General features: G+C 39.7%; 2 long non-coding RNA genes across 4 annotated transcripts in view; both read right to left on the bottom strand.

The window, feature by feature from the left end:
* The window catches only part of LOC107967768 (uncharacterized), a 90,096-nt gene that overhangs the window by 47,582 nt on the left and 24,090 nt on the right, over positions 1-18,424 (bottom strand). For all 3 annotated transcript variants that reach the window (XR_010148335.1, XR_010148334.1, XR_010148336.1), the window contains one exon: positions 10,099-10,153. This is a non-coding gene — a long non-coding RNA (uncharacterized LOC107967768). The remainder of the gene's footprint in view (positions 1-10,098; positions 10,154-18,424) is intronic.
* Positions 8,140-9,324, bottom strand: LOC134807435 (uncharacterized). Its single transcript, XR_010147901.1, has 2 exons — positions 9,165-9,324; positions 8,140-8,314 (listed from the first exon to the last, which is right to left on the bottom strand). It is a non-coding gene; the product is annotated as an uncharacterized LOC134807435 (long non-coding RNA).

Below are 18,424 nucleotides of genomic sequence, written 5' to 3'. Positions count from 1 at the left end.
TCCCCTTCTAAATCACAGCATGAAACTAGTTGCTTCTCTATCTTGTAAAATACTCACATTTTTATTTCCTACCCTGAAAATAATATTCTAAGGATTCAGGTAGATTATGCCAAGCACATTTGAGATCCAGATTGATAACAAACATTGAGCATTTTCCTCATTTGGTTTTCCAGTCACAGGGTTTCTGAGAGATCCCTGAAATGGGAGCATGGTTCCAATGACTGAAAAGAAAGAGCAGCCTGCAGACTAACTGGCATGCAGCTTGGGCCAAGAACTGCCAAAATGACCTAGAAAGGATCTGCTGTGTCCTGACAGGCCTGGAAATTTCCTGCAGATTCTGGCAAGGTGGTACAGGCTGTGTCTGGAGCTCAATATGAAAACCAGTTAGATTGTGGCAGCTGCTGATTAAAGAACATTGCTCCCTAGAAAGGGTGTGGAAAAATGAGAAGGGTGGAAATCTGCTATAAACTGCTTCACAAAAGAGGGAAAAGAGTATCATTGAACTTTATGTCAGTGAAGGATCTTTCCCGTTTGCAGAAAACTTATCAAAATAACCTCCCTTGGGCTTATCACATCCTACTGTTGACCCTTCTTCTAGCAGCTTAAACTTTTCATGTCTGTTAAAGAGGATTATCTCTCTTTTCATATCATTTTCTTCCTATACATGATGATGGTGAGGCATTTTATACTTTACACATATTTCATGCTTTATGTACATCATATCATTAAAATATCACAGTGATATGGTTTGGCTGTGTCCCTGCACAAATTTCAACTTGAATTTTATCTCCCAGAATTCCCACGTGTTGTGGGAGGGACCCAGGGGGAGGTAATTGAATCACCGGGCCTGGTCTTTCCATGCTATTCTTGTGACAGTGAATAAGTCTCATGAGATCTGATGGGTTTATCAAGGGTTTCCACTTTTGCTTCTTCCTCATTCTCTCCTATTGCCACCATGTATGAAATGCCTTACACCTCCTGCCATGATTCTGATGCCTCCCCCAACCATGTGGAACTGTAAGTCCAATTAAACCTCTTTTTCTTCTCAGTCTAGGGTATGTCTTTATCAACAGCTTGAAAACAGACTAATACAGCAAATTGGTACCAGTAGAGTGGGACATTGCTGAAAAGATACCTGAAAATGTGGAAGCGACTTTGGAACTTGGTAACAGCCAGAAGTTGAAACAGTTTGGAGGGCTCAGAAGAAGAAAGGAAAATGTAGGAAAGTTTGGAATTTCCTGGAGACTTGTTGAATGGCTTTGACCAAAATACTGATGATATGAACAATAAGGTCCAGGTTGAGCTGGTCTTAGATGGAGATGAGGAACTCGTTGGGAACTGGAGTAAAGGTGACTCTGGTTATATTTTAGCGAAGAGACTGGTGACATTTTGCCCCTGCCCTAGAGATTTGCGGAACTTTGAACTTGAGAGATACTATTTAGGGTAACTGGAGGAAGAAATTTCTAAGCAGCAAAGCATTTAAATGTGACATAGGTGCTGTTAAAAGCATTCTGGCCGGGCGCTGTGGCTTACACCTGTAATCCCAGCACTTTGGGAGGCCAAGGCGGGAGGATCATCAGGTCAGGAGATCGAGACCAGCCTGATCAACATGGTGAAACCCTGGTTCTACTAAAAATACAAAAAAAATTTAGCCAGGCATGGTGGTGTGCACCTGTAGTCCCAGCTACTCAGGAGGCTGAGGCAAGAGAATCGCTTGAACCCATGAGGCAGAGGTTGCAGTGAGCCCAGATTGAGCCACTGTATTCCAGCCTGGGCGACAGAGCGACACTGCATCTCAAACAAAACAAACAAACGAACAAAGCATTCCATTTTAAAAGGGAAACAGAGCATAATAGTTCAGAAGATTTGCAGCCTGACGATTCAGTAGAAAAGAAAAACCCATTTTTTTGAAGTAAAATTCAAGCCGGCTGCAGAAATTTACATAAGTAGCAAGGAGCCTAATGTTAATCCCCAAGACCATGGGGAAAATGTCTCCATGCCATGTCAGAGACCTTCATGGCAGGCCCTCCCATCACAGACCCAGAGGCCTGGGAGGAAAATATGGTTTCCCCGGCCAGGCACAGGGTCCCCGTGGTGTGTGCAGCCTAGAGATTTGGTGCCCGGTGTTTCAGCTGCTCCAGCCGTGGCTGAAAGGGGCCAACATAAAGCTCAGGCTGTGGCTTCAGCGGGTGGGAGCCCCAAGCCTTGGCAGCTTCCATGTCATGTTGAGCCTGCGGGTACACAGAAGTCAAGAACTGAGGTTTGGGAACCTCTGCCTAGATTTCAGAAAATGTATGGAAATGCCTGGATGCCCAGGCAAAAGTTTGCTGCAGGTATGGGGCCCTCATGGAGAACCTCTGCTAGGGCAGTGCAGAAGAGAAATATGGGGTTGGAGCCTCCACATAGAGTCCCTACTGGGGCACCATCTAGTGGAGCTGTGAGAAGAGGGTCACCATCCTCCAGACCCTAGAATGGTAGATCCACCAACAGCTTGTACCATGCACCTGGAAAAGTCACAGACACTCAACGCCAGCTCATGAAAGCAGCCAGAAGGGAGGCTGTACCCTGTGAAACCGCAGGAGTGGAGCTGCCCAAGGCCATGGGAACTCACCTCTTGCATCAGTGTGACCTGGGTGTGAGACCTGGAGTCAAAGGAGATCATTTTAGAGCTTTAAAATTTGACTGCCAGCTGGATTTCAGACTTGCCTGGGTCTTGTTAGCCCTTTGTTTTGGCCAGTTACTTCCATTTGGAACATCTGTATTTACCAAATACCTGTACCCCCATTGTATCTAGGAAGTAGAGCTTGCTTTTGATTTTACAGGCTCATAGGCAGAAGAGACTTGCCTTTTCTCAGATGAAACTTTGGACTGTGGACTTTTGGGTTAATGCTGAAATGAGTTAAGACTTTGAGGAACTGTGGGGAAGGCATGATTGGTTTTGAAATGTGAGGACATGGGTTTGGAGGGGCCAGGGGCAGGATGATATGGTTTGCCTGTGTCCCTGCCCATATTTCCACTTGAATTGTATCTCCCAGAATTCCCACAACACGTGGGACCCAGGGGGAGGTAATTGAATCATGGGGGCTGGTCTTTCTCTTGCTAGTCCAGTGACTAATTCTCATGAGATCTGATGGGTTTATCTGGGTTTCTGCTTTTGCTTCTTCCTCATTCTTTCTTGCTGCCGCCATGTAAGAAGTGCCTTTTGCCCCCCACCATGATTATGAGACCTCCCCAGCCATGTGGAACTGTAAGTCAAATTAAACCTTCTTTTTTTCCAGTCTCAGGTATGTCTTTATCAGCAGTGTAAAAATGAATGAATATACATAGCAACACTAAGTAATCTATCTTGCAGGTAAGTGTACAGTAAAGAACTAAAAATTAAGTTATTAAAAGCATGTTTTGAAAAGTAGATCTGAAAAAGTCTTTAAATTTTAAGCACATTTTGGAAAGCAGGTGAATAGCTACAAAAAATGTCACCCATTTGTGATTGGCTCCATTACCATCCAACATTTGAATTTCTCTAAAAGAAAGAACAGAAAAAAGATAGACAGTCTCAGACATTTGGGGGAATTTCTTTGCTTTTTTCCAGGTTTTATTTTTCTCCTTTTTGTTAATGAGTGTGGGGGTGTATCTGTGAAAATTTTTCCCAAAACTTTTCATCCAATGTACTTTATTTTACTTGACTCCAAAGCCTATATCCTTAAAATGGCATATTAAAGTCTGAAATTTCTCTGCAAATATTGAAACTTCTTTTTTTTTACCTTTATACTCACGATTTCTCTTTGTTATAGATGATACAGAGATTATTTTTATTCTCTGTTAGTGAAAAAAAAGAAATAAATGCTATTTTTAAAATATTTTTCTTCTTCTGGGTTTCAACACTTGTTCCATATGCTTTCTTATTACTTTTTCTCTCAGTTGCAGAACTAGATGGAAAGAATATGCTTTTTACAAAAACAGTTATTTGTCTCCATTCCCATGTTTCTGTTTATAACAAAAAGAATCTTAGCTTACTTGCTCATAGGAAAATCAAGATAAATTTTTGCTGGGATATTATTACTGATTTACAGTGTTGATTTGATTTTCAAATATTCAAACATCTTGGATTTGTCTTGCTTTAGATATTTCTCCTATTAGGCATCTCCTGGAAAACAGATACTAGTTTAAGTGCTCAAAACAATCTAACTCTATGCAGGCATTAGAGGTAAAGGCCTTCAGTTCTGGGGACATTGATCATTGACTGGGGCTACACGGCTTTTCATGGGTCCCATTTTGACTGTCTGCAACATTTTTTGTTATCAGAATTCCAAAGGGGTACCTGAAAGGTTATGAGCAAGGGCTTTGGATTTCTTCTAAAATCACTTCCAATCAAATCATTTGCTTCTAAACTGTCATTGCTTACTAATACTCCCTGTACATTTCACATTCCTCTATTCAGTAAATAAATTGCATTAAATTTGTGAGAATTTTCTTGAAATGTTGTCCTTACTCCTTACTCAATTACATGTAAATCCTTACTCTGCTAGGCACTGTGCCAAAGCAATAAACCATGTCCTCTCAGACTAAACCAGGTCACTTCATTGTACATCACTATGGCATCCATACCTTTCTGCTATAACATGCATCAAACTTTGCAGTTATGAGCAGGTTAACACCAGGGTTTAGCTTTCACAAAGCTCGATGGAGAATTAGTCCCACCAGGCTTCCAGTGGGTGGGTGGATCCTCAGGGCATACGTCTAAAGGAGCCTTCTTACTCTTTGACAGATGAGGCTTGGGTCTCTGGCAGAAGTTGGAGCTGACTTGTATCTGGATGGGTCACTTTGGTTCTGGGAATAGACTACCAACTCTACACTTGGGGTTAGCGAACTACAGCCAAGTCCTGTTTTATTAGAATACAGCCATGCTCCATTTATGTATTGTCTATTGTTGCTTCAGCAAGTTGAGTAGTTGCAAAAGAGTATATGGTCTGCAAAACCTAAAACATTTACTCTCTGGTTCTTTATGGAAAAGGTTTGCTGAGCCCCACTCTAAAATAGCAGGCAGCTTTCTTGGAAATAGTTCAGGCCCAGTCTATATGTGCTGAATAGGTTAGGCTAACCTCTGAAGCTGGATCTCCAAAAACTCAATTCCATCTCAGGTCTTGTAAATCTATTAGTCACTAAACTTGTTAACATGTATATGGTTATATGCTATGAACTTGACGGTGTGGTGCCAGGCTTGGATTGGTCTTCCATGAGTGGTCTATGGGCTCTGCCACTTGCTGCTAGAGACCCCTTCCACAGTCAGTCCTAAGAATGTTATTCCTTGCTCTGCAATGTTAAGCAGCTCTCTGTTGCTACCTGATGACATTCACATGCCTTAACCTGACCTTCTCCACATGTGGACCTACTGCACCTTCCCAGCCTTAGTCTCCACCTCTCACCAAATACCTGTTAAATGCTTCAGCCAAACCTGACTACTTAACACCTGTCAAACATACTTTCTCCACCTTGGTAACCAAATCATTTTGGGACCATTTAATCACATTCAGCTTCCTGTTGTTGTTTATTTGGGTTCTTGTCTCATGTACCCTACCAGGTTTTAAACTTTGTGCGAACAAGTTCCGTATCTCCACTCATTTTTATATGCCCAGTAAAGCTGGCTGTTAGGAGGGACTTAGTGATGATTGAGGCCATTGATCGTTAGCACTGTTTCTTGAATTTGTTTGACCCTCAGGAATATTCACCTTTGGATGCTTTCAGTTAATTTAGAGTCTAGTGTGTTAATATTTGTATCCCAGCATCGAATATCTGGCACATAGTAAGTGAATGAAAAATAATGAATAAAAGAAGGAATGATCCCAAGTATTCCTACGAGGTGAGAAGAAAGTGGTCCTATTTACTAGGAGTGCTAGGGAGGCATTTGAGATCGTTGGCTCTGCTGCTGCATGATAGGTTTGGGACTCCGAAGACTGGCATTTCCTCCTTCTAAACTTGGAATTTCAATACATTACTCTGAGGAAGACAAAGGTACATGGGACAGGGCCCTTCATCTAAACAATATACCTCCTTGGGGTGTGATTAATTGAAAGGGACTATAAAAAGCTAAAAACAATGTTTGAGTGCTGTCAGCCATAGTGATAAAGCACTCTATATACATGGTCTTATTTACTACTAACTACAAATGCATGAAGTTGATTTTTAGAAAAACTTTCTGCTATGGAGCACTTTAAACAAGACACTAGTGTGATGTTTTCACATACTCATCACCAGATTCAACATTTATTAACTCATGGCCAATCTTGTTTAATGTATGCTTCCACCCACTTCTCCTCCGCCCTTGTTATTTTGAAGCAAATCTCAGACATCATATAATTTCATCTTTAAATATTTTGATATGCATATATAATAGAAAGAACTCTACTTTTTTCTTTTTAAGACAGGGTCTAACTCTGTCACCCAGGTTGGAGTGCAATGGCGTGATCATAGGTCACTGCAGCATCAATCTCCTGCCAGGGTCAAGCAGTTCTCCTTTCTCAGCCTCCCGACTAGCTAGGACTACACCACACCTGACTAACTTTTTATTTTTATTTTTGTAAAGATGGGGACTTGCTGTTGTGCTCAGGCTGGTCTCAAACTCCTGGCCTCAAGCAATCCTCCCCCACCAACTTGGCCTCCCAAAGTGCTGGAATTTCAGGCATGAGGCACCACACCCAGGGAAAAAAAAAACTAAAAAAAAAAAAACATAATCATAATACCATCATTAAGCCAACCACTCAGCATAACTATTCTTTAATATCAAATATCCTGTTATTGGATCCTGTTATCTCTAAATATCCATTAATTTTATATATTTTTGCTTGCTTGAATCAGGATCCAAATAAAATCCCACTTTATGATTGCTTGTCTTTGAACTTTTTTTGATCTACAGGCTTCTCCTTTCATCTCTTCTTTTTCTCCCTTGCAATTTGTTTATTGAAGAAACCAGGTTGTTTTCCTATATTTTGGATTTTGCTAAATACATCCTCATTATGCCATGTCTCAGAGTTTGGATTTTCCTGACTGTATGCTCATGAAGTTCTTTAACTTTTCCCTCACTTTCTTCTGTTCTCTGTATTTACTATAAATTAATAGTTTGATCCAAAGATTTGATCAAATTCAGGTTGGATTTGAAGAGCAGGGCAAAAAAAAACTGTGCTAGGCTCTTCCATCAGGAGAAATGTAATGTCTAACTGTCTTCTTTTGGTGATGTTAGCATCCATTGATCAATTATGAATTGAAAAATAATGGCATTATTATATCATTCCTTCTTTATTTATTGGCTGTCATACTGTAGATACTGCTTTTTATAAATTATTGTTTTACCCAGTTGTACAATTTATATAGAAAAGACCAGATAGTTGAATTTTTCTTTTCAATATTTTTTCAAAATGATGTCTTGTCTCATTTATATCCTACAATTGCGATGACTTTTATTTTTAAAAAATAATTATTATGAATGCAGAAATTTAAGCATATTTGATGTATTTCTATCCATTCCAATTATTATCCTTATCAATGTATAAAATATCCTATATTTGGTCAGAATGAGTCCCTTTAAATGTCCTCTTGAGACTTGTTGATATCATTCTAACAATCTTTGATAGAGTCCTTGCCATCTAGTGTGACAATGTGTTCTAGGCTTATCTTATGCATTTCTGGCTCAGACCTGAAATCAGCAATTTCTCCAAGAAGTTTTGGGGATTTTTTAGTGGTAGATGGTATTTGGAGACCACAATCTTGGTGCTAGGGATAAATATTATAATTTTAAAACTTTTAAAAAATTAACGGCTTTATTAAGGTATAATTTATATACCATAAAATTCACCCATTTTAAGTGTGCAATTCAATTATTTTTAGTATATTTAATGTGTTTATAGAAGTGTGCAACCATCACCAAAATCTACTTTTAGAACATTCTCCTCATCCCAGAAAGAAAACCTGTGCCCATTGAGTCACTTTTCATTCTCAACTCAGCCCTAGGCAACCACTAATCTATTTTTCTCTGTATATGTATTAGGTGATTCTGTTTCAATATGTGTTCTTTTGTGTCTGACCTCTTTCAAGAAGCATTATGTTTTTGAGGTATATCAATGCTGTGGGGCATGTATCAGAACTTCCTTTTTATTGTAAACAGTATTTTATTGTATAGGTATACTACATGTCTTTCTCCATTCACCAGTTGGTAGGCGTTGGGTTTGTCTCCATCTGTTGGTTCTTGAGAATAGTGCTACTATGAACATTTACCTAAAAGATTTTGGTTGGACATATGTTTTCATTTCCCTTGGGTAGATACCTAGAAGTGAAATTGCTGGGTTTAAGGCAATTCTATATTTAACATTTTGAGAAATTATCATACTATTTTCCAAAAAAGTGGCTACACCATTTTACATTCCCACCAGCAATGTATGAGAGTTTTGATTTTTTCACATCCTCTCCAACACTTGTTATCTTATTGTTGACTTATAGTCAATCTAGTGGGTGTGAAGTGATATTGTGGTTCTGATTTGCATTTTGCTAGTAACAATAGTGTTGAGCATTTTTAAATGTGCTTATTGGTCATATCTTCTTTAGAGAAGTGTCTATTCAAAGTATTTTGCCCATTTTTAAATTGGATTATCTTTTAATATTGGATTGGAAGAGTTCTTCTGGATATGTCACTTATTAGATATCTGACTTATTTCTTCCCTTTTGTGGGTTGTCTTTCACTTCCTGACTGTGTCTTTTGATATGTAAAATTTGTAATTTGGCTTACGTTTAATTTGCTGGGTTGTTTTTCTTTTCTCACTTGTGTTTTGGATGTTGTGTCTAAGAAATCATTGCCTAACCCAAGATCACAAAGATTTACTAGTATGTTTTCTTCTAAGAGGTTTATAGTTTTAGTCCTTACATTCAGGTCTGCGGTCTGTTTTAGCTAATTTTTGTGTATGGTGTTAGGTAGGAACCCAAATTAATTTTTTGCAGATGGATATTCAATTGCCCCAGCACCACCTGTTGAAAATAGAATTTCTTTCCCATTTAATTTTCTTGACACGTTCATCAAAAATCAGTTGACTGAAAATGAAAGGGGTTATTTCTTGGCTTTCAATTATATTCCATTGACCAATACATCTGTCCTTATGCTAGTACCATACTCTCTGTATTACCTTATCTTTGTAGTAAGTTTTGAAATTAGCATAAGTCTTTCAATCCTGTTCTTTTTCAGGATGGCTTTGGTTACTCTGTCTTTTGCATTTCCATATAAATTTTAGGATCAGCTCATCAATTTCTGCAGAAAAGCCAGCTGGGATTTAGACAGGCATTGGATTGAACCTGTAAGAATTTGGGGAGTATTGCCACATTAATAATAGTCTTCTAATCCATAAATGTGGGATGCCTTTCCATTTACTTGTCTTTAATTTCTTTCAGCAATGTTTTGAAGTTCTTAGTATACACACCTTGCTTTTGTTATATTTGTTCCTAATAGTTTATTCTTTTTGATGCTGTTGTGAATGAAATAATTTTCTTAATTTTATTTTCAGAGTCTTCATTGCCGGTGTATATAAATACAATTGATTTTTGTATGTTTATTTTGTGAACTTTCTGAATTCATTTATTAATTCTAGGGCTTTTCTTAAGTGGATTCCTTCAGATTTTCTATATATAAGATCATGTCATTTGTGATTAAGATAATTTTACTTCCTCCTTTCTAATCTGAATCCTTTTATAGATTCATTGCCTAATTGCCCTGACTAGAACCTTAGTATGTGCTGAATAGACTGATAAACATTACCATCTTTATCTTGTTCTCAATCTTAGGGGGATAATATTCAGTCTTTCACCATATGAAATATGTTAGCTGTAGGGTTTTCACAGATTTTTTTTATCATGTTGGTGAAGTTCCCTCCTGTTTCTTATTTGTTGAGGATTTTCTTTTCATGAGTGGATAGATATTGTTTTTATTCTTATTTACCTATAAGGAAACTAGTATTCAGGTGACCTGACTTCAAAGACCAAGTTCTTAATCATTGTGCTATCTCTATAGCACACTCTTCCATTTAATTTTCACTCTACCCCAATCTCTGAATTCGTTTAGCTCACCTTGTTAATGTTGGTGTTCTCCGGGATTTTCAGCTCTTCCTCTGGTTATTCTCTCCTGAAGTGAGAGTATGGCTTCAATCATTCATTTGTAAGCTGATGACTACAAAATCTGTATCTCCTACCCTCACAGAGCTCTAGTACATCTTAAAGCTTCCAAGACTTTTCCACTTAGATATGTAAAGAACTTCCCAATCCATCATGTCCTAAAGTGCTCCATTACCCCCACTCTACTCAACTGGGCTCCACTTTCCAGCCTGAAACCTGGTGTAATCCTATAAGCTTCCCGGTCCTTGGTCCCTCTTCTCACTTTTTCTAATCAATTGCCAAGTTCTGCCTATTTTAACCACCAGAGCAGTCTGGTGGTCTTCACAGTCCATTCTTTTCTCTTCACCTCCACTGCTACTATCTTGCTCCTGCTTCCAGTCTTGTTCCCCCTTAAATTCACCCCCCACATTACCAACAGAATGATTTCTCTGAATTACAGCTACTCTGACACTTAAATTCTTCAGAGATTTCCTATTCCCATAGCACAGCAAGCAAGGCCTTTCTTCAGAAGTTCCATTTTGTACACTAGGATCTTCCACCAAATATTAAAGTCATTGAATGCACATTAAGATATCAATTTTAATAGCTGCATGAGACTTCCATCATTTGGAGATATTATAAATTATGTCACCAGATCTATTTCTACTTTCCTTTGCCTGTCATGTTGACTCATGCCTCAGTGCTTTTTGTTTATTCTGTTGTTTTGAGATGTTCTTTCTCTTTCAACACCATCTGCTCTATTCCTTTACACCCTGAAAAGCCTGACCGACTAGACCCTTCTTTTTGAAACCTTCCCCTAACTCTTTCAGAGCTAATTATGCCTTCCTCTGTATTCTTTTCAGAATATTGCAAAAGCCTATAATATTTCATATATTATCCTATATTATAATTATTGGTCATTTTTTTACTCTCACTCTAAGTTTGAGTACAGCATTTAAACTAGATTTATATAGAGTACTCCCACAATATCCAGCATATAGAAAATACTCAAAAAATTTTTGTTGAACTCTCCTAAATTTGGCTTTATCTATAAACTTCCTTGCTTTTAATAGATCATTTTCTAATTTGTCAAAATTTAAATGCATTTTTAAGAGAACATACTTAAGAAATAATATTTTGAAAATTACAAAGTAACATATGTTTATTTTAGATTGCATGGAATACATAAGCTTGAGGTGAGTATTCCTGTGCAAGTGATTTTTCAAAGGAGCATGCTCAGAAGAAACTGGACTACAGTGAAGGGAGCAGGATAGGAAAGGGGAGAAACTAAGCAAAGATTTGGTCTGATCCCATGGGGAGCTCTGGAGGGAAATTGCACTACAGAACTTCTCCTGCCTTGAGACAAGCAATGGGGGCTCTTGTACCTAACCCCCCTCACACAACTGTCCATTGTTGGCTTCCATGATTGGCATGAGGCACAAAGTGGAGAGAGAGAAATGCAACTTTCAGGCCCCACCAGGCAAGGAGGCCCCAAATAGCTCAGGGAAATGCTTCTGAGAAGGGTGCAGCCAAAGGGAAGGAATATATTAAACATTCTTAAAGAAAAGAATTTTCAACCCAGAATTTAATATCCAGCCAAACTAAGCTTCATAAGTGAAGGAGAAATAAAATCCTTTACAGACAAGCAAATGCTGAGAGATTTTGTCACCACCAGACCTGCCTTACAAGAGCTCCTGAAGGAAGCACTAACATGAAAAGGAACAATCAGTATCAGCCACTGCAAAAACATGACAAATTGTAAAGACCATCGATGCTGGGAAGAAACTGCATCAACTAACAAGCAAAATAACCAGCTAATATCATAATGGCAAGATCAAATTTACACATAACAATATTAACCTTAAATGTAAATGGGCTAAATGCCCCAATTAAAAGACACGGACTGGCAACTTGGGTAGAGTCAAGACCCATCAGTGTGCTGTATTCAGGAGATGCATCTCATGTTCAGAGACATACATAGGCTCCAAATAAAGGGATGGAGGAAGATCTACCAAGCAAATAGAAAACAAAAAAAATCAGGGGTTGCAATCCCAGTCTCTGATAAAGCAGACTTTAAACCAACAAAGATCAAAAGAGACAAAGAAGGCCATTACATAATGGTGAAGGAATCAATTAAACAAGAAGAACTAACTATCCTAAATATATATGCACCCAGTACAGTAGCACCCAGATTCATAAAGCAAGTCCTTAGAGACTACAAAGAGACTTAGACTCCCACACAATAATAATGGGAGACTTTAACACCCCACTGTCAACATTAGACAGATCACTGAGACAGAAAGTTAACAAGGATATCGAGGACTTGAACCCAGCTCTGCACCAAACAGACCTAATAGACATCTACAGAACTCTCCACCCCGAATCAACAGAATATACATTCTTCTCAGCACCACATCGCACTTATTCCAAAATTGACCACATAGTTGGAAGTAAAGCACTCCTCAGCAAATGTAAAAGAACAGAAATCATAACAAACTATCTCTCAGACCACAGTGCAATCAAACTAGAACTCAGGATTCAGAAACTCACTCAAAACCGCTCAACTACATGGAAACTGAACAACCTGCTCCTGAATGACTACTGGGTACATAACGAAATGAAGGCAGAAATAAAGATGTTCTTTGAAACCAATGAGAACAAAGACACAACATATCAGAATCTCTGGGACACATTTAAAGCAGTGTGTAGAGGGAAATTTATAGCACTAAATGCCCACAAGAGAAACCAGGAAAGATCTAAAATCGACACCCTAACATCACAATTAAAAGAACTATAGAGGCAAGAGCAAACACATTCAAAAGCTAGCAGAAGGCAAGAAATAACTAAGATCAGAGCAGAACTGAAGAAGATAGAAACACAAAAAATCAATGAATCCAGGAGCTGGTTTTTTGAAAAGATCAACAAAATTGATAGACCTCTAGCAAGATTAATAAAGAAGGAAAGAGAGAAGAATCAAATAGACACAATAAAAAATGATAAAGGGGATATCACGACCAATCCCACAGAAATACAGACTACCATCAGAGAATACTATAAACACCTCTATGCAAATAATAAAAAATAAATAAATAAAAGAAAGAAAATCTAGAAGAAATGGATAAATTCCTAGACACATACACACTCCCAAGACTAAACCAGGAAGAAGTTGAATTCCTGAATAGACCAATAATAGGCTCTGAAATTGAGGCAATAACTAATCGCCTACTAACCAAAAAAAGTCCAGGACCAGACAGATTCGCACCGAATTCTACCAGAGGTACAAGGAGGAGCTGGTACCATTCCTTCTGAAACTATTCCAATCAATAGAAAAAGAGGGAATCCTCCCTAACTCATTTTATGAGGCCAGCATCAGCCTGATACCAAAGTCTGGCAGAGACACAACCAAAAAAGAGAATTTTAGACCAATATCCCTGATGAACATCGATGCAAAAATCCTCAATAAAATACTGGCAAACCGAATCCAGCAGCACATCAAAAAGCTTATCCACCATGATCAAGTGGGCTTCATCCCTGGGATGCAAGGCTGGGTCAACATATGCAAATCGATAAACATAATCCAGCATATAAACAGAACCAAAGACAAAAACCACATGATTATCTCAATAGATGCAGAAAAGGCCTTTGACAAAATTCAACAACACTTCATGCTAAAAACTCTTAATAAATTAGGTATTGATGGGACATATCTCAAAATAATAAGAGCTATCTATGACAAACCCACAGCCAATATCATACTGAATGGGCAAAAACTGGAAGCATTCCCTTTGAAAACTGGCACAAGACAGGGATGCCCTCTCTCACCACTCCTATTCAACATAGTGTTGGAAGTTCTGGCCAGGGCAATCATGCAGGAGAAGGAAATAAAGGGTATTCAATTAGGAAAAGAGGAAGTCAAATTGTCCCTGTTTGCAGATGACATGATTGTATATTTAGAAAACCTCATTGTCTCAGCCCAAAATCTCCTTAAGCTGATAAGCAACTTCAGCAAAGTCTCAGGATACAAAATCAATGTGCAAAAATCACAAACATTCCTATACACCAATAACAGGCAAAGAGAGAGCCAAATCATGAGTGAACTCCCATTCACAATTGCTTCAAAGAGAATAAAATACCTAGAAATCCAACTTACAAGGGATGGGAAGGACCTCTTCAAGGAGAACTACAAACCACTGCTCAATGAAATAAAAGAGGACACAAGCAAATGGAAGAACATACCATGCTTATGGTTAGGAAGAATCAATATCATGAAAATGGCCATACTGCCCAAGGTAATTCATAAATTCAATGCCATCCCCATCAAGCGACCAATTACTTTCTTCACAGAATTGGAAGAAACTACTTTAAAGTTCATATGGAACCAAAAAAGAGCCCACATTGCCAAGACAATCCTAAGCAAAAAGAACAAAGCTGAAGGCATCACGCTACCTGACTTCAAACTATACTACAAGGCTACAGTAACCAAAACAGCATGGTACTGGTACCAAAACAGAGATATAGACCAATGGAACAGAACAGAGCCCTCAGAAATAATACCACACATCTACAACCATCTGATCTTTGACAAACCTGACAAAAACAAGAAATGGGGAAAGGATTCCCTGTTTAATAAATGGTGCTGGGAAAACTGGCTAGCCATATGTAGAAAGCTAAAACTGGATCCCTTCCTTACACCTCATACAAAAACTAATTCAAGATGGATTAAAGGCTTAAATGTTAGACCTAAAACCATAAAAACCCTAGAAGAAAACCTAAGCTATACCATTCAGGACATAGGCACGGGCAAGGACTTCATGTCTAAAACACCAAAAGCAATGGCAACAAAAGCCAACATTGACAAATGGGATCTAATTAAACTAAAGAGCTTCTGCACAGCAAAAGAAACTACCATCAGAGTAAACAGGCAACCTACAGAATGGGAGAAAATTTTTGCAATCTACCCATCTGACAAAGGGCTAATATCCAGAATCTACAAAGAACTTAAACAATTTACAAGAAAAAATAAAACAATCCCATCAGAAAGTGGGAAAAGAATATGAACAGACACTTCTCAAAAGAAGACATTTATGCAGCCAACAGACACATGAAAAAATGCTCATCATCACTGGCCGTCAGAGAAATGCAAATCAAAACCACAATGAGATACCATCTCACACCAGTTAGAATGGTGATTATTAAAAAGTCAGGAAACAACAGGTGCTGGAGACGATGTGGAGAAATAGGAACACATTTACACTGTTGGTGGGACTGTAAACTAGTTCATCCATTGTGGAAGACAGTGTGGTGATTCCTCAAGGATCTAGAACTAGAAATACCATTTGACCCAGCAATCTCATTACTGAGTATATACCCAAAAGATTATAAATCATGCTACTATAAAGACACATGCATATGTATGTTTACTGCGGCCCTATTCACAATAGCAAAGACTTGGAACCAACCCAAATGTCCATCAGTGACAGACTGGATTAAGAAAATGTGGCACATATACACCACAGAATACTATGCAGCCATAAAAAATGATGAGTTCATGTCCTTTGTAGGTACATGGATGAAGCTGGAAACCATCATTCTGAGCAAACTATCGCAAGGACAGAAAACCAAACATGGCATGTTCTTACTCATAGGTGGGAGTTGAGCAATGAGAACACTTGGACACGGGGTGGGGAACATCACACTCCAGGGCCTGTCATGTGGGTAGGAGAAGGAGGGACGGATAGCCTTAGGAGAAATACCTAATGTAAATGATGAGTTAATGGGTGCAGCACACCAACATGGCACACGTATACCTATGTAAAAAACCTGCACGTTGTGCACATGTACCCTAGAACTTAAAGTATACATAAGAAAGAAAACAAAAACCCAGAAAGAAAGAAACACCAATGTAAAAAACAAAAAACAAAAACAAAAAAATAAACAAAGGGAAGGAATCTGAAACCTCAGGTCTGGACAGGGCACCAAACCACCTGCTAGAGTAGGGTAAAGTGCTCATAGACAGGGATCTTAGGGGTGAGTTGAAAGCAGGTGAGAGATTTATTCCACAACTGGTTCATTTTGTTCGCCTGCTGTGTCACACACTGTGCTAGTCACACTGGTGACAAACAAGGCAGACAGTACTCCTGAGCTTTGCTCCTGAGCTTTCTTCTGGCCACGGATATGGGGCTGTGGGGAGTCAGGAAGTAACCAAACAGATACATCAACAAGATCACCAGTGGATGGCGAGCTAGAGAGGAACCCAAGAAGCAAGGGAAATCTTGTGAGCCATTGTCTGAAAGATCTGGAGTCTGAGTTGTTGAGCTCCTTCTGTTTTCAGCTCTTTAGTATGTGAAGAATGATTCTCTGGAACCTATCCAGTCTTCATTCGATACCACCCTGAAAAAAGTTGTCTCAGATATTAGCGCTCAGTTTACCCTACTTTCTGGCTGAGTTGGATGAGCAGTAGCCTTGTCAAAGCCTCTGGATCAAAGCCCTGGAAAGAAAAAGCACCACTTTTTAAGGTTGTCGAAAAGAAAAAAAAAATCTGGAATTGGCTACAAGACCTTCAAAACTTACTGCACCACTGGCACAATAGGAGGGTGAACATGAACAATGCTCCTCCTTCTGAAAAATAAGGAAGGTATGAACAAGGTCAACCATAAAAGGCACAAGGACCATAACATCTACCTGAAGAAGCTGGGTCTGTCTACAAACCAGTGGTGTGTCACTGTGAATATTTGGAGCTGGCGAAATGACCAGGTCCCCAGAACCACTGGACACCCGGAGTGCTACTCCAGGCTCTGGAGGCCAATCTGCCCTCAGTGTTTATGGAACCCTGAGGTTTGTTGGTCTCCTAATTTCAGAAATATCCTTACGATAAATCCCAACTGCTGAAGGTAACCCTGTGAGAGGGTCTCTGTGGTCCTGAGAGATCCTGACTGATACACAGGCTCTAAATGTGTAGGGGTCTGCAAACGACAGGTCAGGGAGGGCTGGAAGCAGGGTGAGCCACTACACTCCCACTTTTGACTTTTTTTCACTCCAGCCTGCCCTTCTCATTCCTGCCAAAATTACAGATTGCACCAGCCCAGAAGGAAGCCCTGAATTAAGGATTTGGGTCTCCATCCAATTTCAAAGTGCAGTCACTGAAACAGGTACTTCCGTCACTACCACTTGGTTCTCCATGAAGCAGAACAGTTCCTTCTGCTCCCCAAGCCCAGCTCCACTTGCTTCCAGTCTGCAGGAACTCAAGACATGGATCATCATCTCTTCCCTTTCAACTCCCAGGTTCTGCCAAGCATGGCCCTGATGGAAAGCCACGGCAGTGGAGTGGGAGTTGTCTCTTTTAACCAATCCTTTTCAGGAGCAGGTTTGAACTTACATCTTAAAAAAACTCAAAAATATTTATTTTAGAAAGCAGGCTCCATGTCCCAAAGCCTGTGGCAAGTGGGAACTTAAGGTCCCTTGAAATCATCTAAGCGTGGAAGTGGTGATTTAGAGCTAAAGCAATGATCTAAATTCTCCAGGCTGAAGTTTAGCTGAAAGAGGGCCTCAGTTCTCTCCTTCTATCCCTGGGCCTTCTTCCCAAGCCACCCCTAGACACCCTGTCCACAGAAGCTGTGGTTTGTGACGGCACCTCACTCCTGCATTCTGAAAGATGCCATTTCACAATGGTTGCTCCCTTTACAACTGTCGCATGGCCCCCAACCGAACAAACTCCAGCGGACAGATTCATGCCAGCAACAGGTTCACAGCAGACTGTGGAGGTATAAAGCACATGAATCTCCCACTTACTGAGAAAAAAAGTGACAGAGAGCCTAGGGAAAGGAAACAGGGACCCACTCCCTGCTCCCTATTCCCCCCATCCCAGCCCCTCCCATCCATCCCCATTCCTTCCACCTGAGATCAGTGCTGAGCCCCCTAAGAAGCTCATTGAGTCTTTTGGAAATATAACAAAAGTGAGTACAATTGGTGCAATTGCAATGAGCCCCAGATGCCCAGGTTTGACATCCTCTGAATCACCCCCTCTCAAGGGTCTTCCAGGCAGCTGTCCTCACTCTGGCTTAAGTAAATTAAGTTAGATTTTGTGCCTTGCCTCTTGCTTTTAAGTTGACACTGACGCGAATAAATGGCCCATGAGAGGGTTTCCTAAGAGAGGAAGGAGGCTGTCTCAGAAGCAGGAGGAATTCACGTCTGCCGAGGACACAGTTATATCCAGTGAGGTCAGGGGCGGGCTGTTGACAGCTTCCATTAATTCCACTGGGACAGGCAAGCATCAACTGGCAGTTATTGGAGCTGAGGATGCTGG

This window comes from Pan troglodytes, chromosome 10 (genome assembly GCF_028858775.2).
Source record: "Pan troglodytes isolate AG18354 chromosome 10, NHGRI_mPanTro3-v2.0_pri, whole genome shotgun sequence".
Taxonomy (NCBI): domain Eukaryota; kingdom Metazoa; phylum Chordata; class Mammalia; order Primates; family Hominidae; genus Pan; species Pan troglodytes.
This window is presented reverse-complemented; position numbering and strand designations above follow the sequence as displayed.